The sequence below is a fragment of the Phytophthora infestans genome, genomic scaffold, assembly GCF_000142945.1.
Source record: "Phytophthora infestans T30-4 supercont1.1 genomic scaffold, whole genome shotgun sequence".
Taxonomy (NCBI): Eukaryota; Oomycota; class Peronosporomycetes; order Peronosporales; family Peronosporaceae; genus Phytophthora; species Phytophthora infestans.
In genome coordinates, this window is record NW_003303758.1 from 328,124 (window position 1) to 354,130 (window position 26,007).

Sequence of the window (26,007 nt, forward strand, 5' to 3'; positions counted from 1 at the left end):
GACCAGCACTAACTCGCCAATGCGCAAACAAAATTTCAAACGCTTTCCTAAAGCCCCACACGACAGCTGGCGCCATCGCTACATACTATGCTTGCAACGCCGCACAAAATCAAGCTCCTACCGGGATTTGAACCCGGGATCGCTGGGTTCAAAGTCCAGAGTGCTAACCAATACACCATAAGAGCACCTAGCTCAGACACACCACGCCCAATCCGGAACCCGCTCGAATCGCACGCAATTCACGTATTCACGGACATGCCCCATGTGCTGCACGTACCCCTTTCACATATCATCGTGCTCCTACACTTACGGCCATGCCCGCATGCTTCATTCGCCACCCGGCGTGCTTCAGTCCCCGCCTCGAAACCATCCGGTTGCTACTCGCTTTGACGTCGCATTTCTTCGTATTTTGGATATCCACGGGGTCTATTGTTCTCGCGGAAGGCTGCAATGAGCTCTCTGGCTGTTTTGGAGGATTGGTAGTGCGGTCAGCGAAGTCGGCAGCTAGGCTTGGTGAGCTCTGCCAGAGCAGCAACTACTACTTAAATCGGCAGCGGATCGCCGGGACACGATACAACACACCACGGCAACACAGCGTGACGCGGCTGTAGCGTGTGGCAGGTGCGCAACGCAGCAACAACTGGGGCGTTGTAGGGCCGGTAGAAGCGGTGCAAAACGAGGTCCTACCGGGATTTGAACCCGGATCGCTGGATTCAGAGTCCAGAGTGCTAACCATTACACCATAAGACCAGCACTAACTCACCAATCCGCAAACAAAATTTCAAACGCTTTCCTAAAGCCCCACACGACAGCTGGCGCCATCGCTACATACTATGCTTGCAACGCCGCACAAAATCAAGCTCCTACCGGGATTTGAACCCGGATCGCTGGATTCAAAGTCCAGAGTGCTAACCATTACACCATAAGAGCACCTAGCTCAGACACAACACGCCCAATCCGCAACCCGCTCGAATCGCACTCAATTCACGTATTTACGGACATGGCACATGTGCTGCACATACCCCTTTCACATATCGTCGTGCTCCTACACTTACGGCCATGCTCGCGTGCTTCTTTCGCCACCAGGCTTGCTTCAATCCCCGCCTCGAACCATCCGGTTGCTCTCTCGCTTTGACGTCGCATTTCTTCGTGATTTGGATATCCACAGGATCTATTGTTCTTGCGGAAGGCTGCAATGAGCTCTCTGGCTGTCTTGGAGGATTGGTAGTGCAGTCTGCGAAGTCGGCAGTTAGGCTTGGTGAGCTCTGCCAAAGCAGCAGCTACCACTTAAATCGGCAGCGGATCGCCGGGACACGATACAACACACCACGGCAACACAACGTGACGTGGCGGTAGCGTGTGGCAGGTGCGCAACGCAGCAACAACTGGGGCGTTGTAGGGCCGGTAGAAGCGGCGCAAAACGAGGTCCTACCGGGATTTGAACCCGGATCGCTGGATTCAGAGTCCAGAGTGCTAACCATTACACCATAAGACCAGCACTAACTCGCCAATCCGCAAACAAAATTTCAAACGCTTTCCTAAAGCCCCACACGACAGCTGGCGCCATCGCTACATACTATGCTTGCAACGCCGCACAAAATCAAGCTCCTACCGGGATTTGAACCCGGATCGCTGGATTCAAAGTCCAGAGTGCTAGCCATTACACCATAAGAGCACCTAGCTCAGACACACCACGCCCAATCCGGAACCCGCTCGAATCGCACGCAATTCACGTATTCACGGACATGCCCCATGTGCTGCACATACCCCCTTTCACATATCATTGTGCTCCTACACTTACGGCCATGCCGCATGCTTCTTTCGCCACCCGGCTTGCTTCAATCCCCGCCTCGAACCATCCGGTTGCTACTCGCTTTGACGTCGCATTTCTTCGTGATTTGGATATCCACAGGATCTATTTTTCTTGCGGAAGGCTGCAATGAGCTCTCTGGCTGTCTTGGAGGATTGGTAGTGCAGTCTGCGAAGTCGGCAGCTAGGCTTGGTGAGCTCTGCCAAAGCAGCAGCTACCACTTAAATCGGCAGCGGATCGCCGGGACACGATACAACACACCACGGCAACACAGCGTGACGCGGCTGTAGCGTGTGGCAGGTGCGCAACGCAGCAACAACTGGGACGTTGTGGGGCCGGTATGAGGTGTGCAAAACGAGGTCCTACCGGGATTTGAACTCGGATCGCTGGATTCAGAGTCCAGAGTGCTAACCATTACACCATAAGACCAGCACTATCTTGCCAATCCGCAAACAAAATTTCAAACGCTTTCCTAAAGCCCCACACGACAGCTGGCGCCATCGCTACATACTATGCTTGCAACGCCGCACAAAATCAAGCTCCTACCGGGATTTGAACCCGGATCGCTGGATTCAAAGTCCAGAGTGCTAACCATTACACCATAAGAGCACCTAGCCCAGACACACCACGCCCAATCCGGAACCCGCTCGAATCGCACGCAATTCACGTATTCACGGACATGCCCCATGTGCTGCACGTACCCCTTTCACATATCATTGTGCTCCTACACTTACGGCCATGCCCGCATGCTTCATTCGCCACCCGGCGTGCTTCAATCCCCGCCTCGAAACCATCCGGTTGCTACTCGCTTTGACGTCGCATTTCTTCGTATTTTGGATATCCACGGGGTCTATTGTTCTCGCGGAAGGCTGCAATGAGCTCTCTGGCTGTCTTGGAGGATTGGTAGTGCGGTCAGCGAAGTCGGCAGCTAGGCTTGGTGAGCTCTGCCAGAGCAGCAACTACTACTTAAATCGGCAGCGGATCGCCGGGACACGATACAACACACCACGGCAACACAGCGTGACGCGGCTGTAGCGTGTGGCAGGTGCGCAACGCAGCAACAACTGGGACGTTGTGGGGCCGGTAGGAGGTGTGCAAAACGAGGTCCTACCGGGATTTGAACCCGGATCGCTGGATTCAAAGTCCAGAGTGCTAACCATTACACCATAAGAGCACCTAGCCCAGACACACCACGCCCAATCCGCAACCCGCTCGAATCGCACCCAATTCACGTATTCACGGACATGCCCCATGTGCTGCACGTACCCCTTTCACATATCATCGTGCTCCTACACTTACGGCCATGCCCGCATGCTTCTTTTGCCACCCGGCGTGCTTCAATCCCCGCCTCGAGCCATCCGGTTGCTACTCGCTTTGACGTCGCATTTCTTCGTGTTTTGGATATCCACGAGATCTATTGTTCTTGCGGAAGGCTGCAATGAGCTCTCTGGCCGTCCTGGAGAATTGGTAGTGCGGTCAGCGAAGTCGGCAGTTAGGCTTGGTGAGCTCTGCCAGAGCAGCAACTACTACTTAAATCGGCAGCGGATCGCCGGGACACGATACAACACACCACGGCAACACAGCGTGACGCGGCTGTAGCGTGTGGCAGGTGCGCAACGCAGCAACAACTGGGACGTTGTGGGGCCGGTAGGAGGTGTGCAAAACGAGGTCCTACCGGGATTTGAACTCGGATCGCTGGATTCAGAGTCCAGAGTGCTAACCATTACACCATAAGACCAGCACTAACTCGCCAATCCGCAAACAAAATTTCAAACGCTTTCCTAAAGCCCCACACGACAGCTGGCGCCATCGCTACATACTATGCTTGCAACGCCGCACAAAATCAAGCTCCTACCGGGATTTGAACCCGGATCGCTGGATTCAAAGTCCAGAGTGCTAGCCATTACACCATAAGAGCACCTAGCCCAGACACACCACGCCCAATCCGGAACCCGCTCGAATCGCACGCAATTCACGTATTCACGGACATGCCCCATGTGCTGCACGTACCCCTTTCACATATCATTGTGCTCCTACACTTACGGCCATGCCCGCATGCTTCTTTCGCCACCCGGCGTGCTTCAATCCCCGCCTCGAACCATCCGGTTGCTACTCGCTTTGACGTCGCATTTCTTCGTGTTTTGGATATCCACGAGATCTATTGTTCTCGCGGAAGGCTGCAATGAGCTCTCTGGCTGTCCTGGAGAATTGGTAGTGCGGGTCAGCGAAATCGGCAGTTAGGCTTGGTGAGCTCTGCCAGAGCAGCAGCTACCACTTAAATCGGCAGCGGATCGCCGGGACACGATACAACACACCACGGCAACACAACGTGACGTGGCTGTAGCGTGTGGCAGGTGCGCAACGCAGCAACAACTGGGGCGTTGTAGGGCCGGTAGAAGCGGCGCAAAACGAGGTCCTACCGGGATTTGAACCCGGATCGCTGGATTCAGAGTCCAGAGTGCTAACCATTACACCATAAGACCAGCACTAACTCGCCAATCCGCAAACAAAATTTCAAACGCTTTCCTAAAGCCCCACACGACAGCTGGCGCCATCGCTACATACTATGCTTGCAACGCCGCACAAAATCAAGCTCCTACCGGGATTTGAACCCGGATCGCTGGGTTCAAAGTCCAGAGTGCTAACCAATACACCATAAGAGCACCTAGCCCAGACACACCACGCCCAATCCGGAACCCGCTCGAATCGCACGCAATTCACGTATTCACGGACATGCCCCATGTGCTGCACGTACCCCTTTCACATATCATCGTGCTCCTACACTTACGGCCATGCCCGCATGCTTCATTCGCCACCCGGCGTGCTTCAGTCCCCGCCTCGAAACCATCCGGTTGCTACTCGCTTTGACGTCGCATTTCTTCGTATTTTGGATATCCACGGGGTCTATTGTTCTCGCGGAAGGCTGCAATGAGCTCTCTGGCTGTTTTTGGAGGATTGGTAGTGCGGTCAGCGAAGTCGGCAGCTAGGCTTTGGTGAGCTCTGCCAGAGCAGCAAACTACTACTTTAAATCGGCAGCGGATCGCCGGGACACGATACAACACACCACGGCACACAGCGTGACGCGCTGTAGCGGTGTGGCAGGTGCGCAACGCAGCAACAACTGGGGCGTTGTAGGGCCGGTAGAAGCGGTGCAAAACGAGGTCCTACCGGGATTTGAACCCGGATCGCTGGATTCAGAGTCCAGAGTGCTAACCATTACACATAGACCAGCACTAACTCACCAACCCGCAAACAAAATTTCAAACGCTTTCCTAAAGCCCCACACGACAGCTGGCGCCATCGCTACATTCTATGTCTGCAACGCCGCACAAAACCAAGCTCCTACCGGGATTTGAACCCGGATCGCTGGATTCAAAGTCCAGAGTGCTAACCATTACACCATAAGAGCACCTAGCCCAGACACAACACGCCCAATCCGCAACCCGCTCGAATCGCACGCAATTCACGTATTTACGGACATGCCCCATGTGCTGCACATACCCCTTTCACATATCATCGTGCTCCTACACTTACGGCCATGCTCGCATGCTTCTTTCGCCACCCGGCTTGCTTCAATCCCCGCCTCGAACCATCCGGTTGCTACTCGCTTTGACGTCGCATTTCTTCGTGTTTTGGATACCCACGGGATCTATTGTTCTCGCGGAAGGCTGCGATGAGCCCTCTGGCTGTCTTGGAGAATTGGTAGTGCAGTCAGCGAAGTCGGCAGTTAGGCTTGGTGAGCTCTGCCAGAGCAGCAGCTACCACTTAAATCGGCAGCGGATCGCCGGGACACGATATAACACACCACGGCAACACAACGTGACGCGGCTGTAGCGTGTGGCAGGTGCGCAACGCAGCAACAACTGGGGCGTTGTAGGGCCGGTAGAAGCGGTGCAAAACGAGGTCCTACCGGGATTTGAACCCGGATCGCTGGATTCAGAGTCCAGAGTGCTAACCATTACACCATAAGACCAGCACTAACTCACCAATCCGCAAACAAAATTTCAAACGCTTTCCTAAAGCCCCACACGACAGCTGGCGCCATCGCTACATACTATGCTTGCAACGCCGCACAAAATCAAGCTCCTACCGGGATTTGAACCCGGATCGCTGGATTCAAAGTCCAGAGTGCTAACCATTACACCATAAGAGCACCTAGCTCAGACACAACACGCCCAATCCGCAACCCGCTCGAATCGCACGCAATTCACGTATTCATGGACATGCCACATGTGCTGCACATACCCCTTTCACATATCGTCGTGCTCCTACACTTACGGCCATGCTCGCATGCTTCTTTCGCCACCAGGCTTGCTTCAATCCCCGCCTCGAGCCATCCGGTTGCTACTCGCTTTGACGTCGCATTTCTTCGTGTTTTGGGTACCCACGGAATCTATTGCTCTCGCGGAAGGCTGCGATGAGCTCTCTGGCTGTCCTGGAGAGTTAGTAGTGCAGTTAGCGAAATCGGCAGTTAGGCTTGGTGAGCTCTGCCAGAGCAGCAGCTACCACTTAAATCGGCAGCGGATCGCCGGGACACGATACAACACACCACGGCAACACAACGTGACGCGGCTGTAGCGTGTGGCAGGTGCGCAACGCAGCAACAACTGGGGCGTTGTAGGGCCGGTAGAAGCGGTGCAAAACGAGGTCCTACCGGAATTTGAACCTGGATCGCTGGATTCAGAGTCCAGAGTGCTAACCATTACACCATAAGACCAGCACTAACTCACCAATCCGCAGACAAAATTTCAAACGCTTTCCTAAAGCCCCACACGACAGCTGGGCGCCATCGCTACATACTATGCTTGCAACGCCGCAACAAAATCAAGCTCCTACCGGGATTTGACCCCGGATCGCTGGATTCAAAGTCCAGAGTGCTAACCATTACACCATAAAGAGCACCTAGCTCAGGACACAACACGCCTAATTCCGCAACCCCGCTCGGAATCGCACGCAATTCACGTATTCACGGACATGCCACATGTGCTGCACATACCCCTTTCACATATCGTCGTGCTCCTACACTTACGGCCATGCTCGCATGCTTCTTTCGCCACCAGGCTTGCTTCAATCCCCGCCTCGAGCCATCCGGTTGCTACTCGCTTTGACGTCGCATTTCTTCGTGTTTTGGATACCCACGGGATCAATTGTTCTCGCGGAAGGCTGCGATGAACCCTCTGGCTGTCTTGGAGAATTGGTAGTGCAGTCAGCGAAGTCGGCAGTTAAGCATGGTGAGCTCTGCCAGAGCAGCAGCTACCACTTAAATCGGCAGCGGATCGCCGGGACACGATATAACACACCACGGCAACACAACGCGACGCGGCTGTAGCGTGTGGCAGGTGCGCAACGCAGCAACAACTGGGGCGTTGTAGGGCCGGTAGAAGCGGCGCAAAACGAGGTCCTACCGGGATTTGAACCCGGATCGCTGGATTCAGAGTCCAGAGTGCTAACCATTACACCATAAGACCAGCACTAACTCGCCAATCCGCAAACAAAATTTCAAACGCTTTCCTAAAGCCCCACACGACAGCTGGCGCCATCGCTACATACTATGCTTGCAACGCCGCACAAAATCAAGCTCCTACCGGGATTTGAACCCGGATCGCTGGATTCAAAGTCCAGAGTGCTAACCATTACACCATAAGAGCACCTAGCTCAGACACACCACGCCCAATCCGCAACCCGCTCGAATCGCACGCAATTCACGTATTTACGGACATGCCATATGTGCTGCACATACCCCTTTCACATATCATCGTGCTCCTACACTTACGGCCATGCTCGCATGCTTCTTTCGCCACCCGGCTTGCTTCAATCCCCGCCTCGAACCATCCGGTTGCTACTCGCTTTGACGTCGCATTTCTTCGTGTTTTGGGTACCCACGGGGTCTATTGCTCTCGCGGAAGGCTGCGATGAGCTCTCTGGCTGTCCTGGAGAGTTAGTAGTGCAGTTAGCGAAATCGGCAGTTAGGCTTGGTGAGCTCTGCCAGAGCAGCAGCTACCACTTAAATCGGCAGCGGATCGCCGGGACACGATACAACACACCATGGCAACACAACGTGACGCGGCTGTAGCGTGTGGCAGGTGCGCAACGCAGCAACAACTGGGGCGTTGTAGGGCCGGTAGAAGCGGCGCAAAACGAGGTCCTACCGGGATTTGAACCCGGATCGCTGGATTCAGAGTCCAGAGTGCTAACCATTACACCATAAGACCAGCACTAACTCGCCAATCCGCAAACAAAATTCCAAACGCTTTCCTAAAGCCCCACACGACAGCTGGCGCCATCGCTACATATTATGCTTGCAACGCCGCACAAAATCAAGCTCCTACCGGGATTTGAACCCGGATCGCTGGATTCAAAGTCCAGAGTGCTAACCATTACACCATAAGAGCACCTAGCTCAGACACACCACGCCCAATCCGCAACCCGCTCGAACCGCACGCAATTCCCGTATTTACGGACATGCCTCATGTGCTGCACGTATTCCTCTCGCATATCATTGTGCCCCTACACTTACGGCCATGCCCGCATGCTTCTTTCGCCGCCCGGCTTGCATCAATTCCCGCCTCGAACCATCCGGTTGCTACTCGCTTTGACGTCGCATTTCTTCGTGTTTGAGATATCCACAGGATCTATGGTTCTTGCGGAAGGCTGCAATGAGCTCTCTGGCCGTCCTGGAGAATTAAGAGTGCGGTCTGCGAAATCGGCAGTTAGGCTTGGTGAGCTCTGCCAGAGCAGCAGCTACCACTTAAATCGGCAGCGGATCGCCGGGACACGATACAACACACCACGGCAACACAACGTGACGTGGCTGTAGCGTGTGGCAGGTGCGCAACGCAGCAACAACTGGGGCGTTGTGGGGCCGGTAGGAGCGGTGCAAAACGAGGTCCTACCGGGATTTGAACCCGGATCGCTGGATTCAGAGTCCAGAGTGCTAATTATTACACCATAAGACCAGCACTAACTCGCCAATCCGCAAACAAAATTGCAAACGCTTTCCTAAAGCCCCACACGACAGCTGGCGCCATCGCTACATACTATGCTTGCAACGCCGCACAAAATCAAGCTCCTACCGGGATTTGAACCCGGATCGCTAGATTCAAAGTCCAGAGTGCTAGCCATTACACCATAAGAGCACCTAGCTCAGACACACCACGCCCAATCCGCAACCCTCTCGAATCGCACGCAATTCACATATTCACGGACATGCCACATGTGCTGCACATACCCCTTTCACATATCATCGTGCTCCTACACTTACGGCCATGCTCGCATGCTTCTTTCGCCACCCGGCTTGCTTCAATCCCCGCCTCGAACCATCGGGTTGCTACTCGCTTTGACGTCGCATTTCTTCGTGTTTTAGGTACCCACGGGATCTATTGTTCTCGCGGAAGGCTGCGATGAGCTCTCTGGCTGTCCCGGAGAGTTAGTAGTGCAGTCAGCGAAATCGGCAGTTAGGCTTGGTGAGCTCTGCCAGAGCAGCAGCTACCACTTAAATCGGCAGCGGATCGCCGGGACACGATACAACACACCACGGCAACACAACGTGACGCGGCTGTAGCGTGTGGCAGGTGCGCAACGCAGCAACAACTGGGGCGTTGTGGGGCCGGTTGGAGCGGTGCAAAACGAGGTCCCACCGGGATTTGAACCCGGATCGCTGGATTCAGAGTCCAGAGTGCTAACCATTACACCATAAGACCAGCACTAACTCGCCAGTCCGCAAACAAAATTTCAAACGCTTTCCTAAAGCCCCACACGACAGCTGGCGCCATCGCTACATACTATGCTTGCAGCGCCGCACAAAATCAAGCTCCTACCGTGATTTGAACCCGGATCGCTGGATTCAAAGTCCAGAGTGCTAGCCATTACACCATAAGAGCACCTAGCCCAGACACACCACGCCCAATCCGGAACCCGCTCGAATCGCACGCAATTCACGTATTCACGGACATGCCTCATGTGCTGCACGTATCCCTTTCACATATCATCGTGCTCCTACACTTACGGCCATGCCCGCATGCTTCTTTCGCCACCCGGCTTGCTTCAATCCCCGCCTCGAACCATCCGGTTGCTACTCGCTTTGACGTCGCATTTCTTCGTGTTTTGGGTACCCACGGGATCTATTGCTCTCGCGGAAGGCTGCGATGAGCTCTCTGGCTGTCCTGGAGAGTTAGTAGTGCAGTTAGCGAAATCGGCAGTTAGGCTTGGTGAGCTCTGCCAGAGCAGCAGCTACCACTTAAATCGGCAGCGGATCGCCGGGACACGATACAGCACACCATGGCAACACAACGTGACGCGGCTGTAGCGTGTGGCAGGTGCGCAACGCAGCAACAACTGGGGCGTTGTGGGGCCGGTAGGAGCGGCGCAAAACGAGGTCCTACCGGGATTTGAACCCGGATCGCTGGATTCAGAGTCCAGAGTGCTAACCATTACACCATAAGACCAGCACTAACTCGCCAATCCGCAAACAAAATTGCAAACGCTTTCCTAAAGCCCCACACGACAGCTGGCGCCATCGCTACATACTATGCTTGCAACGCCGCACAAAATCAAGCTCCTACCGGTTTTGAACCCGGATCGCTGGATTCAAAGTCCAGAGTGCTAACCATTACACCATAAGAGCACCTAGCTCAGACACACCACGCCCAATCCGCAACCCGCTCGAATCGCACGCAATTCACGTATTCACGGACATGCCATATGTGCTGCACATACCCCTTTCACATATCATCGTGCTCCTACACTTACGGCCATGCTCGCATGCTTCTTTCGCCACCCGGCTTGCTTCAATCCCCGCCTCGAACCATCCGGTTGCTACTCGCTTTGACGTCGCATTTCTTCGTGTTTTGGATACCCACGGGATCAATTGTTCTCGCTGAAGGCTGCGATGAACCCTCTGGCTGTCCTGGAGAGTTAGTAGTGCAGTTAGCGAAATCGGCAGTTAGGCTTGGTGAGCTCTGCCAGAGCAGCAGCTACCACTTAAATCGGCAGCGGATCGCCGGGACACGATACAACACACCATGGCAACACGACGTGACGCGGCTGTAGCGTGTGGCAGGTGCGCAACGCAGCAACAACTGGGGCGTTGTAGGGCCGGTAGAAGCGGCGCAAAACGAGGTCCTACCGGGATTTGAACCCGGATCGCTGGATTCAGAGTCCAGAGTGCTAGCCATTACACCATAAGAGCACCTAGCTCAGACACACCACGCCCAATCCGCAAACCTCTCGAATCGCACGCAATTCACGTATTCACGGACATGCCATATGTGCTGCACATACCCCTTTCACATATCATCGTGCTCCTACACTTACGGCCATGCTCGCATGCTTCTTTCGCCACCCGGCTTGCTTCAATCCCCGCCTCGAACCATCCGGTTGCTACTCGCTTTGACGTCGCATTTCTTCGTGTTTTGGGTACCCACGGGATCTATTGTTCTCGCGGAAGGCTGCGATGAGCTCTCTGGCTGTCCTGGAGAGTTAGTAGTGCAGTTAGCGAAATCGGCAGTTAGGCTTGGTGAGCTCTGCCAGAGCAGCAGCTACCACTTAAATCGGCAGCGGATCGCCGGGACACGATACAGCACACCATGGCAACACAACGTGACGCGGCTGTAGCGTGTGGCAGATGCGCAACGCAGCAACAACCGGGGCGTTGTGGGGCCGGTAGGAGCGGCGCGAAACGAGGTCCTACCGGGATTTGAACCCGGATCGCTGGATTCAGAGTCCAGAGTGCTAACCATTACACCATAAGACCAGCACTAACTCGCCAATCCGCAAACAAAATTGCAAACGCTTTCCTAAAGCCCCACACGACAGCTGGCGCCATCGCTACATACTATGCTTGCAACGCCGCACAAAATCAAGCTCCTACCGGGATTTGAACCCGGATCGCTGGATTCAAAGTCCAGAGTGCTAACCATTACACCGTAAGAGCACCTAGCTCAGACACACCACGTTCAATCCGCAACCCGCTCGAATCGCACGCAATTCACGTATTTACGGACATGCCCCATGTGCTGCACATACCCCTTTCACATATCATCGTGCTCCTACACTTACGGCCATGCTCGCATGCTTCTTTAGCCACCCGGCTTGCTTCAATCCCCGCCTCGAACCATCCGGTTGCTACTCGCTTTGACGTCGCATTTCTTCGTGTTTTGGGTACCCACGGGATCTATTGTTCTCGCGGAAGGCTGCGATGAGCCCTCTGGCTGTCTTGGAGAATTGGTAGTGCAGTCAGCGAAGTCGGCAGTTAGGCTTGGTGAGCTCTGCCAGAGCAGCAGCTACCACTTAAATCGGCAGCGGATCGCCGGGACACGATATCACACACCACGGCAACACAACGTGACGCGGCTGTAGCGTGTGGCAGGTGCGCAACGCAGCAACAACTGGGGCGTTGTAGGGCCGGTAGAAGCGGTGCAAAACGAGGTCCTACCGGGATTTGAACCCGGATCGCTGGATTCAGAGTCCAGAGTGCTAACCATTACAGCACTAACTCACCAATCCGCAAACAAAATTTCAAACGCTTTCCTAAAGCCCCACACGACAGCTGGCGCCATCGCTACATACTATGCTTGCAACGCCGCACAAAATCAAGCTCCTACCGGGATTTGAACCCGGATCGCTGGATTCAGAGTCCAGAGTGCTAACCATTACACCATAAGACCAGCACTAGCTCACCAATCCGCAAACAAAATTTCAAACGCTTTCATAAAGCCCCACACGACAGCTGGCGCCATCGCTACATTCTATGCTTGCAACGCCGCACAAAATCAAGCTCCTACCGGGATTTGAGCCCGGATCGCTGGATTCAGAGTCCAGAGTGCTAACCATTACACCATAAGAGCACCTAGCCCAGACACACCACGCCCAATCCGCAACCCGCTCGAATCGCACGCAATTCACATATTCACGGACATGCCCCCATGTGCTTGCCACGTACCCCTTTTCACAGATCATCGGGCTCCTACAACTTCACGGCCATGGCCCGGCATGCTTATTCTGCCACCCGGCGTGCTTCAGATCCCCGGCTTCGAGCCATCCGGTTGCTACTCGCTTTGACGTCGCATTTCTTCGTATTTTGGATATCCACGAGATCTATTGTTCTCGCGGAAGGCTGCAATGAGCTCTCTGGCTGTCCTGGAGAATTGGTAGTGCGGTCAGCGAAGTCGGCAGTTAGGCTTGGTGAGCTCTGCCAGAGCAGCAACTACTACTTAAATCGGCAGCGGATCGCCAGGACACGATACAACACACCACGGCAACACAGCGTGACGCGGCTGTAGCGTGTGGCAGGTGCGCAACGCAGCAACAACTGGGACGTTGTGGGGCCGGTAGGAGCGGTGCAAAACGAGGTCCTATCGGGATTTGAACCCGGATCGCTGGATTCAGAGTCCAGAGTGCTAACCATTACACCATAAGACCAGCACTAACTCACCAATCCGCAAACAAAATTTCAAACGCTTTCCTAAAGCCCCACACGACAGCTGGCGCCATCGCTACATACTATGCTTGCAACGCCGCACAAAATCAAGCTCCTACCGGGATTTGAACCCGGATCGCTGGATTCAAAGTCCAGAGTGCTAACCATTACACCATAAGAGCACCTAGCTCAGACACAACACGCCCAATCCGCAACCCGCTCGAATCGCACGCAATTCACGTATTCATGGACATGCCACATGTGCTGCACATACCCCTTTCACATATCGTCGTGCTCCTACACTTACGGCCATGCTCGCATGCTTCTTTCGCCACCAGGCTTGCTTCAATCCCCGCCTCGAGCCATCCGGTTGCTACTCGCTTTGACGTCGCATTTCTTCGTGTTTTGGATACCCACGGGATCTATTGTTCTCGCGGAAGGCTGCGATGAGCCCTCTGGCTGTCTTGGAGAATTGGTAGTGCAGTCAGCGAAGTCGGCAGTTAGGCTTGGTGAGCTCTGCCAGAGCAGCAGCTACCACTTAAATCGGCAGCGGATCGCCGGGACACGATAAAACACACCACGGCAACACAACGTGACGCGGCTGTAGCGTGTGGCAGGTGCGCAACGCAGCAACAACTGGGGCGTTGTAGGGCCGGTAGAAGCGGTGCAAAACGAGGTCCTACCGGGATTTGAACCCGGATCGCTGGATTCAAAGTCCAGAGTGCTAACCATTACACCATAAGAGCACCTAGCCCAGACACACCACGCCAAATCCGCAACCTGCTCGAATGGCACCCAATTCACGTATTCACGGACATGCCACATGTGCTGCACGTACCCCTTCCACATATCATCGTGCTCCTACACTTACGGCCATGCTCGCATGCTTCTTTCGCCACCAGGCTTGCTTCAATCCCCGCCTCGAGCCATCCGGTTGCTACTCGCTTTGACGTCGCATTTCTTCGTGTTATGGATACCACTTTCACATATCATCGTGCTCCTACACCTACGGCCATGCTCGCATGCTTCTATCGCCACCAGGCTTGCTTCAATCCCCGCCTCGAGCCATCCGGTTGCTACTCGCTTTGACGTCGCATTTCTTCGTGTTATGGATACCCACGGGATCTATTGTTCTCGCGGAAGGCTGCGATGAACCCTCTGGCTGTCTTAGAGAATTGGTAGTGCAGTTAGCGAAATCGGCAGTTAGGCTTGGTGAGCTCCGCCAGAGCAGCAGCTACCACTTAAATCGGCAGCGGATCGCCGGGACACGATATAACACACCACGGCAACACAACGTGACGCGGCTGTAGCGTGTGGCAGGTGCGCAACGCAGCAACAACTGAGCCGTTGTAGGGCCGGTAGAAGCGGTGCAAAACGAGGTCCTACCGGGATTTGAACCCGGATCGCTGGATTCAAAGTCCAGGGTGCTAACCATTACACCATAAGAGCACCTAGCTCAGACACAACACGCCCAATCCGCAACCCGCTCGAATCGCACGCAATTCACGTATTTACGGACATGCCACATGTGCTGCACATACCCCTTTCACATATCGTCGTGCTCCTACACTTACGGCCATGCTCGCATGCTTCTTTCGCCACCAGGCTTGCTTCAATCCCCGCCTCGAGCCATCCGGTTGCTACTCGCTTTGACGTCGCATTTCTTCGCGTTATGGACACCCACGGGATCTATTGTTCTCGCGGAAGGCTGCGATGAGCCCTCTGGCTGTCTTGGAGAATTGGTAGTGCAGTCAGCGAAGTCGGCAGTTAAGCATGGTGAGCTCTGCCAGAGCAGCAGCTACCACTTAAATCGGCAGCGGATCGCCGGGACACGATATAACACACCACGGCAACACAACGTGACGCGGCTGTAGCGTGTGGCAGGTGCGCAACGCAGCAACAACTGGGGCGTTGTAGGGCCGGTAGAAGCGGTGCAAAACGAGGTCCTACCGGGATTTGAACCCGGATCGCTGGATTCAGAGTCCAGAGTGCTAACCATTACACCATAAGACCAGCACTAACTCACCAATCCGCAAACAAAATTTCAAACGCTTTCCTAAAGCCCCACACGACAGCTGGCGCCATCGCTACATACTATGCTTGCAACGCCGCACAAAATCAAGCTCCTACCGGTATTTGAACCCGGATCGCTGGATTCAAAGTCCAGAGTGCTAACCATTACACCATAAGAGCACCTAGCTCAGACACACCATGCCCAATCCGCAACCCGCTCGAATCGCACGCAATTCACGTATTCACGGACATGCCATATGTGCTGCACATACCCCTTTCACATATCATCGTGCTCCTACACTTACGGCCATGCTCGCATGCTTCTTTCGCCACCCGGCTTGCTTCAATCCCCGCCTCGAACCATCCGGTTGCTACTCGCTTTGACGTCGCATTTCTTCGTGATTTGGATATCCACAGGATCTATTGTTCTTGCGGAAGGCTGCGATGAGCTCTCTGGCTGTCCTGGAGAGTTAGTAGTGCAGTTAGTGAAATCGGCAGTTAGGCTTGGTGAGCTCTGCCAGAGCAGCAGCTACCACTTAAATCGGCAGCGGATCGCCGGGACACGATACAACACACCATGGCAACACAACGTGACGCGGCTGTAGCGTGTGGCAGGTGCGCAACGCAGCAGCAACTGGGGCGTTGTAGGGCCGGTAGAAGCGGCGCAAAACGAGGTCCTACCGGGATTTGAACCCGGATCGCTGGATTCAGAGTCCAGAGTGCTAACCATTACACCATAAGACCAACACTAACTCGCCAATCCGCAAACAAAATTTCAAACGCTTTCCTAAAGCCCCACACGACAGCTGGCGCCATCGCTACATACTATGCTTGCAACGCCGCACAAAATCAAGCTCCTACCGGGATTTGAACCCGGATCGCTGGATTCAAAGTCCAGAGTGCTAACCATTACACCATAAGAGCACCTAGCTCAGACACACCACGCCCAATCCGCAACCCGCTCGAATCGCACGCAATTCACGTATTTACGGACATGCCATATGTGCTGCACATACCCCTTTCACATATCATCGTGCTCCTACCCTTACGGCCATGCTCGCATGCTTCTTTCGCCACCCGGCTTGCTTCAATCCCCGCCTCGAACCATCCGGTTGCTACTCGCTTTGACGTCGCATTTCTTCGTGTTTTGGGTACCCACGGGATCTATTGTTCTCGCGGAAGGCTGCGATGAGCTCTCTGGCTGTCCTGGAGAGTTAGTAGTGCAGTTAGCGAAATCGGCAGTTAGGCTTGGTGAGCTCTGCCAGAGCAGCAGCTACCACTTAAATCGGCAGCGGATCGCCGGGACACGATACAACACACCAAGGCAACCTCAACGTGACGCGGCTGTAGCGTGTGGCAGATGCGCAACGCAGCAGCAACTGGGGCGTTGTAGGGCCGGTAGAAAGCGACGCAAACGAGGTCCTACCGAGATTTGAACCCGGATCGCTGAGATTCAGAGTCCAGAGTGCTAACCATTACACCATAAGACCAGCACTATCTCGCCAATCCGCAAACAAAATTTCAAACGCTTTCCTAAAGCCCCACACGACAGCTGGCGCCATCGCTACATTCTATGCCTGCAACGCCGCACAAAATCAAGCTCCTACCGAGATTTGAACCCGGATCGCTGGAATTCAAAGTCCCAGAGTGCTAACACATTACACACATAGAGAAGCACTTAGCTCAGAACACACCACGCCCCATTCCGACAACCCGCTCGAAATCGCACGCAATTCACGTATTCACGGACATGCCATATGTGCTGCACATACCCCTTTCACATATCATCGTGCTCCTACACTTACGGCCATGCTCGCATGCTTCTTTAGCCACCCGGCTTGCTTCAATCCCCGCCTCGAACCATCCGGTTGCTACTCGCTTTGACGTCGCATTTCTTCGTGTTTTGGGTACCCACGGGATCTATTGCTCTCGCGGAAGGCTGCGATGAGCTCTCTGGCTGTCCCGGAGAATTAAGAGTGTGGTCTGCGAAATCGGCAGTTAGGCTTGGTGAGCTCTGCCAGAGCAGCAGCTACCACTTAAATCGGCAGCGGATCGCCGGGACACGATACAACACACCATGGCAACACAACGTGACGCGGCTGTAGCGTGTGGCAGGTGCGCAACGCAGCAACAACTGGGGCGTTGTAGGGCCGGTAGAAGCGGCGCAAAACGAGGTCCTACCGGGATTTGAACCCGGATCGCTGGATTCAGAGTCCAGAGTGCTAACCATTACACCATAAGACCAGCACTAACTCGCCAATCCGCAAACAAAATTTCAAACGCTTTTCTAAAGCCCCACACGACAGCTGGCGCCATCGCTACATACTATGCTTGCAACGCCGCACAAAATCAAGCTCCTACCGGGATTTGAACCCGGATCGCTGGATTCAAAGTCCAGAGTGCTAACCATTACACCATAAGAGCACCTAGCTCAGACACACCACGCCCAATCCGCAACCCGCTCGAATCGCACGCAATTCACGTATTCACGGACATGCCATATGTGCTGCACATACCCCTTTCACATATCATCGTGCTCCTACACTTACGGCCATGCTCGCATGCTTCTTTCGCCACCCGGCTTGCTTCAATCCCCGCCTCGAACCATCCGGTTGCTACTCGCTTTGACGTCGCATTTCTTCGTGTTTTGGGTACCCACGGGATCTATTGTTCTCGCGGAAGGCTGCGATGAGCTCTCTGGCTGTCCTGGAGAGTTAGTAGTGCAGTTAGCGAAATCGGCAGTTAGGCTTGGTGAGCTCTGCCAGAGCAGCAGCTACCACTTAAATCGGCAGCGGATCGCCGGGACACGATACAACACACCATGGCAACACAACGTGACGCGGCTGTAGCGTGTGGCAGATGCGCAACGCAGCAACAACTGGGGCGTTGTAGGGCCGGTAGAAGCGGCGCAAAACGAGGTCCTACCGGGATTTGAACCCGGATCGCTGGATTCAGAGTCCAGAGTGCTAACCATTACACCATAAGACCAGCACTAACTCGCCAATCCGCAAACAAAATTTCAAACGCTTTTCTAAAGCCCCACACGACAGCTGGCGCCATCGCTACATACTATGCTTGCAACGCCGCACAAAATCAAGCTCCTACCGGGATTTGAACCCGGATCGCTGGATTCAAAGTCCAGAGTGCTAACCATTACACCATAAGAGCACCTAGCTCAGACACACCACGCCCAATCCGCAACCCGCTCGAATCGCACGCAATTCACGTATTCATGGACATGCCACATGTGCTGCACATACCCCTTTCACATATCGTCGTGCTCCTACACTTACGGCCATGCTCGCATGCTTCTTTCGCCACCAGGCTTGCTTCAATCCCCGCCTCGAGCCATCCGGTTGCTACTCGCTTTGACGTCGCATTTCTTCGTGTTTTGGGTACCCACGGGATCTATTGTTTCTCGCGGAAAGCTGCGATGAGCTCTCTGGCTGTCTTGGAGAATTGGTAGTGCAGTCAGCGAAGTCGGCAGTTAGGCTTGGTGAGCTCTGCCAGAGCAGCAGCTACCACTTAAATCGGCAGCGGATCGCCGGGACACGATATAACACACCACGGCAACACAACGTGACGCGGCTGTAGCGTGTGGCAGGTGCGCAACGCAGCAACAACTGGGGCGTTGTAGGGCCGGTAGAAGCGGTGCAAAACGAGGTCCTACCGGGATTTGAACCCGGATCGCTGGATTCAAAGTCCAGAGTGCTAACCATTACACCATTAGAGCACCTAGTTCAGCCACAACACGCCCAATCCGCAACCCGCTCGAATCGCACGCAATTCACGTATTCACGGACATGCCACATGTGCTGCACATACCCCTTTCACATATCATCGTGCTCCTACACTTACGGCCATGCTCGCATGCTTCTTTCGCCACCAGGGTTGCTTCAATCCCCGCCTCGAGCCATCCGGTTGCTACTCGCTTTGACGTCGCATTTCTTCGTGTTATGGATACCACTTTCACATATCATCGTGCTCCTACACCTACGGCCATGCTCGCATGCTTCTTTCGCCACCAGGCTTGCTTCAATCCCCGCCTCGAGCCATCCGGTTGCTACTCGCTTTGACGTCGCATTTCTTCGTGTTATGGATACCCACGGGATCTATTGTTCTCGCGGAAGGCTGCGATAATGGCTCTGGCTGTCTTGGAGAATTGGTAGTGCAGTCAGCGAAGTCGGCAGTTAGGCTTGGTGAGCTCTGCCAGAGCAGCAGCTACCACTTAAATCGGCAGCGGATCGCCGGGACACGATATAACACACCACGGCAACACAACGTGACGCGGCTGTAGCGTGTGGCAGGTGCGCAACGCAGCAACAGCTGGGGCGTTGTAGGGCCGGTAGAAGCGGTGCAAAACGAGGTCCTACCGGGATTTGAACCCGGATCGCTGGATTCAGAGTCCAGAGTGCTAACCATTACACCATTAGAGCACCTAGTTCAGCCACAACACGCCCAATCCGCAACCCGCTCGAATCGCACGCAATTCACGTATTCACGGACATGCCACATGTGCTGCACATACCCCTTTCACATATCATCGTGCTCCTACACTTACGGCCATGCTCGCATGCTTCTTTCGCCACCAGGCTTGCTTCAATCCCCGCCTCGAGCCATCCGGTTGCTACTCGCTTTGACGTCGCATTTCTTCGTGTTTTGGATACCCACGGGATCAATTGTTCTCGCTGAAGGCTGCGATGAGCTCTCTGGCTGTCCTGGAGAGTTAGTAGTGCAGTTAGCGAAATCGGCAGTTAGGCTTGGTGAGCTCTGCCAGAGCAGCAGCTACCACTTAAATCGGCAGCGGATCGCCGGGACACGATATAACACACCACGGCAACACAACGTGACGCGGCTGTAGCGTGTGGCAGGTGCGCAACGCAGCAACAGCTGGGGCGTTGTAGGGCCGGTAGAAGCGGTGCAAAACGAGGTCCTACCGGGATTTGAACCCGGATCGCTGGATTCAGAGTCCAGAGTGCTAACCATTACACCATAAGACCAGCACTAACTCGCCAATCCGCAAACAAAATTTCAAACGCTTTCCTAAAGCCCCACACGACAGCTGGCGCCATCGCTACATACTATGCTTGCAACGCCGCACAAAATCAAGCTCCTACCGGGATTTGAACCCGGATCGCTGGATTCAAAGTCCAGAGTGCTAACCATTACACCATAAGAGCACCTAGCTCAGACACAACACGCCCAATCCGCAACCCGCTCGAATCGCACGCAATTCACGTATTCACGGACATGCCACATGTGCTGCACATACCCCTTTCACATATCGTCGTGCTCCTACACTTACGGCCATGCTCGCATGCTTCTTTCGCCACCAGGCTTGCTTCAATCCCCGCCTCGAGCCATCCGGTTGCTACTCGCTTTGACGTCGCATTTCCTCGTGTTATGGATACCCACGGGATCTATTGTTCTCGCGGAAGGCTGCGATGAACCCCCTGGCTGTCCTGGAGAGTTAGTAGTGCAGTTAGTGAAATCGGCAGTTAGGCTTGGTGAGCTCTGCCAGAGCAGCAGCTACCACTTAAATCGGCAGCGGATCGCCGGGACACGATACAGCACACCATGGCAACACAACGTGACGCGGCTGTAGCGTGTGGCAGGTGCGCAACGCAGCAACAGCTGGGGCGTTGTGGGGCCGGTAGGAGCGGCGCAAAACGAGGTCCTACCGGAATTTGAACCCGGATCGCTGGATTCAGAGTCCAGAGTGCTAACCATTACACCATAAGACCAGCACTAACTCGCCAATCCGCAACGAAATTTCAAACGCTTTCCTAAAAGCCCCACACGACAGCTGGCGCCATCGCTACATACTATGCTTGCAACGCCGCACAAAATCAAGCTCCTACCGGGATTTGAACCCGGATCGCTGGATTCAAAGTCCAGAGTGCTAACCATTACACCATAAGAGCACCTAGCTCAGACACACCACGTCCAATCCGCAACCCGCTCGAATCGCACGCAATTCACGTATTTACGGACATGCCCCATGTGCTGCACATACCCCTTTCACATATCATCGTGCTCCTACACTTACGGCCATGCTCGCATGCTTCTTTCGCCACCAGGCTTGCTTCAATCCCCGCCTCGAGCCATCCGGTTGCTACTCGCTTTGACGTCGCATTTCTTCGTGTTATGGATACCTACGGGATCAATTGTTCTCGCGGAAGGCTGCGATGAACCCTCTGGCTGTCTTGGAGAATTGGTAGTGCAGTCAGCGAAGTCGGCAGTTAGGCTTGGTGAGCTCTGCCAGAGCAGCAGCTACCACTTAAATCGGCAGCGGATCGCCGGGACACGATATAACACACCACGGCAACACAACGTGACGCGGCTGTAGCGTGTGGCAGGTGCGCAACGCAGCAAACAGCTGGGGCGTTGTAGAGCCGGTAGAAGCGGTGCAAAACGAGGTCCTACCGGGATTTGAACCCGGATCGCTGGATTCAGAGTCCAGAGTGCTAACCATTACACCATAAGAGCACCTAGCTCAGACACAACACGCCCAATCCGCAACCCGCTCGAATCGCACGCAATTCACGTATTCACGGACATGCCACATGTGCTGCACATACCCCTTTCACATATCGTCGTGCTTCCTACACTTACGGGCATGCTCGCATGCTTCTTTCGCCACCAGGCTTGCTTCAATCCTCGCCTCGAGCCATCCCGGTGCTACTCGCTTTGACGTCGCATTTTCCTTCGTGTTATGGATACCCACGGGATCTATTGTTCTCGCGGAAGGCTGCGATGAGCCCTCTGGCTGTCTTGGAGAATTGGTAGTGCAGTCAGCGAAGTCGGCAGTTAGGCTTGGTGAGCTCTGCCAGAGCAGCAGCTACCACTTAAATCGGCAGCGGATCGCCGGGACACGATATAACACACCACGGCAACACAACGTGACGCGGCTGTAGCGTGTGGCAGGTGCGCAACGCAGCAACAACTGGGGCGTTGTAGGGCCGGTAGAAGCGGTGCAAAACGAGGTCCTACCGGGATTTGAACCCGGATCGCTGGATTCAGAGTCCAGAGTGCTAACCATTACACCATAAGACCAGCACTAACTCACCAATCCGCAAACAAAATTTCAAACGCTTTCTTAAAGCCCCACACGACAGCTGGCGCCATCGCTACATACTATGCTTGCAACGCCGCACAAAATCAAGCTCCTGCCGGGATTTGAACCCGGATCGCTGGATTCAAAGTCCAGAGTGCTAACCATTACACCATAAGAGCACCTAGTTCAGACACAACACGCCCAATCCGCAACCCGCTCGAATCGCACGCAATTCACGTATTCATGGACATGCCACATGTGCTGCACATATCACTTTCACATATCGTCGTGCTCCTACACTTACGACCATGCTCGCATGCTTCTTTCGCCACCAGGCTTGCTTCAATCCCCGCCTCGAGCCATCCGGGTGCTACTCGCTTTGACGTCGCATTTCTTCGTGTTTTGGATACCCACGGGATCAATTGTTCTCGCTGAAGGCTGCGATGAACCCATCTGGCTGTCTTGTAGAATTGGTAGTGCAGTCAGCGAAAGTCGGCGGTTAAGCCTTGGTGAGCTCTGCCAGAGGCAGCAGCTACCACTTAAATTCCGGCAGGCGGATCGCCCGGGACTACGATATTAACACACCACGGCAACACAACGTGACGCGGCTGTAGCGTTGTGGCAGGTTGCGCAACGCAGCAACAACTGGGGCGTTTGTAGGGCCCGGTAGAAAGCGGTGCAAAAACGAGGTCCTACCGGGATTTGAACCCCGGATCGGCTGGATTCAGAGTCCAGAGTGCTAACCATTACACCCATAAGACCCAGCACTAACTCACCAATCCCGCAAACAAAATTTCAAACGCTTTCCTCAAAGCCCCACACGACAGCTGGCGCCATTCGCTACATTACTATGCTTGCAACGCCGCACAAAATTCAACGCTCCTACCGGGATTTGAACCCGGATCGCTGGATTCAAAGGTCCAGAGGGCTAACCATTACACCATAAGAGCACCTAGCTCAGACACAACACGCCCAATCCGCAACCCCGCTCGAATTCGCAAGCAATTCACGTATTTCACTGGACATGCCCACATGTGCTGCACATACCCCTTTTCACATATCGTCGTGCTCCTACACTTACGGCCATGCTCGCATGCTTTCTTTCCGCCACCAGGCTTTGCTTTCAATCCCCCGCCTCGAACCATCCGGTTTGCTACTCGCTTTGACGTCGCATTTCTTCGTGTTTTGGGATACCCACGGGATCTATTGCTCTCGCGGAAGGCTACGATGAGCTCTCTGGCTGTCCTGGAGAGTTAGTAGTGCAGTTAGCGAAATCGGCAGTTAGGCTTGGTGAGCTCTGCCAGAGCAGCAGCTACCACTTAAATCGGCAGCGGATCGCCGGGACACGATACAACACACCATGGCAACACAACGTGACGCGGCTCTAGCGTGTGGGCAGGTTCGCAACGCAGCAACAAGTGGAGCGTGGTAGGGCCGGTAGAAGCGGCGCGAAACGACCTCCTACCGGGATTTGAATCTGGATCGTTGGATTCAGAATCCAGAGTGCTAACCATTACACCATAAGACCAGCACTAACTCGCCAATCCTCAAACAAAATTTCAAACGCTTTTCTAAAGCCCCACACGACAGCTGGCGCCATCGCTACATACTATGCTTGCAACGCCGCACAAAATCAAGCTCCTACCGGGATTTGAACCCGGATCGCTGGATTCAAAGTCCAGAGTGCTAACCATTACACCATAAGAGCACCTAGCTCAGACACAACACGCCCAATCCGCAACCCGCTCGAATCGCACGCAATTCACGTATTTACGGACATGCCCCATGTGCTGCACATACCCCTTTCACATATCATCGTGCTCCTACACTTACGGCCATGCTCGCATGCTTCTTTCGCCACCCGGCTTGCTTCAATCCCCGCCTCGAGCCATCCGGTTGCTACTCGCTTTGACGTCGCATTTCTTCGTGTTTTGGATACCCACGGGATCAATTGTTCTCGCGGAAGGCTGCGATGAGCCCTCTGGCTGTCTTGGAGAATTGGTAGTGCAGTCAGCGAAGTCGGCAGTTAGGCTTGGTGAGCTCTGCCAGAGCAGCAGCTACCACTTAAATCGGCAGCGGATCGCCAGGACACGATATAACACACCACCGCAACACAACGTGACGCGACTGTAGCGTGTGGCAGGTGCGCAACGCAGCAACAACTGAGCCGTTGTAGGGCCGGTAGAAGCGGTGCAAAACGAGGTCCTACCGGGATTTGAACCCGGATCGCTGGATTCAAAGTCCAGGGTGCTAACCATTACACCATAAGAGCACCTAGCTCAGACACAACACGCCCAATCCGCAACCCGCTCGAATCGCACGCAATTCACGTATTCACGAACATGGCACATGTGCTGCACATACCCCTTTCACATATCGTCGTGCTCCTACACTTACGGCCATGCTCGCATGCTTCTTTTTCCACCAGGCTTGCTTCAATCCCCGCCTCGAGCCATCCGGTTGCTACTCGCTTTGACGTCGCATTTCTTCGTGTTATGGATACCCACGGGATCAATTGTTCTCGCTGAAGGCTGCGATGAACCCTCTGGCTGTCTTGGAGAATTGGTAGTGCAGTCAGCGAAGTCGGCAGTTAGGCTTGGTGAGCTCTGCCAGAGCAGCAGCTACCACTTAAATCGGCAGCGGATCGCCGGGACACGATATAACACACCACGGCAACACAACGTGACGCGGCTGTAGCGTGTGGCAGGTGCGCAACGCAGCAACAGCTGGGGCGTTGTAGGGCCGGTAGAAGCGGTGCAAAACGAGGTCCTACCGGGATTTGAACCCGGATCGCTGGATTCAAAGTCCAGAGTGCTAACCATTACACCATTAGAGCACCTAGTTCAGACACAACACGCCCAATCCGGAACCCGCTCGAATCGCACGCAATTCACGTATTCACGGACATGCCACATGTGCTGCACATACCCCTTTCACATATCATCGTGCTCCTACACTTACGGCCATGCTCGCATGCTTCTTTCGCCACCAGGCTTGCTTCAATCCCCGCCTCGAGCCATCCGGTTGCTACTCGCTTTGACGTCGCATTTCTTCGTGTTATGGATACCCACGGGATCAATTGTTCTCGCTGAAGGCTGCGATGAACCCTCTGGCTGTCTTGGAGAATTGGTAGTGCAGTCAGCGAAGTCGGCAGTTAGGCTTGGTGAGCTCTGCCAGAGCAGCAGCTACCACTTAAATCGGCAGCGGATCGCCGGGACACGATATAACACACCACGGAAACACAACGTGACGCGGCTGTAGCGTGTGGCAGGTGCGCAACGCAGCAACAGCTGGGGCGTTGTAGGGCCGGTAGAAGCGGTGCAAAACGAGGTCCTACCGGGATTTGAACCCGGATCGCTGGATTCAAAGTCCAGAGTGCTAACCATTACACCATAAGAGCACCTAGCTCAGACACAACACGCTTAATCCGCAACCCGCTCGAATCGCACGCAATTCACGTATTCACGGACATGCCACATGTGCTGCACATACCCCTTTCACATATCATCGTGCTCCTACACTTACGGCCATGCTCGCATGCTTCTTTCGCCACCAGGCTTGCTTCAATCCCCGCCTCGAGCCATCCGGTTGCTACTCGCTTTGACGTCGCATTTCCTCTGTTTGAAGGAAATGAACTGAGAGCGAATTTGTTCTCGATTTAGGTGGCGCCGTCTAACTTACTTTTTGTAAGCAAAAAAAAACGTAGTGACA

General features: G+C 54.3%; 2 pseudogenes across 2 annotated transcripts; both read right to left on the reverse strand.

Annotated features, from left to right (window-relative positions):
- Positions 1–12,233: 12,233 nt before the first annotated feature.
- PITG_25040 lies at positions 12,234–12,305 on the reverse strand (annotated as a pseudogene). Its single transcript has one exon. The product of its transcript is annotated as a tRNA-OTHER (tRNA).
- Positions 12,306–23,750: 11,445 nt separating this feature from the next.
- PITG_25067 lies at positions 23,751–23,824 on the reverse strand (annotated as a pseudogene). The gene has a single exon. The product of its transcript is annotated as a tRNA-OTHER (tRNA).
- Between the last annotated feature and the right edge of the window lie 2,183 nt (positions 23,825–26,007).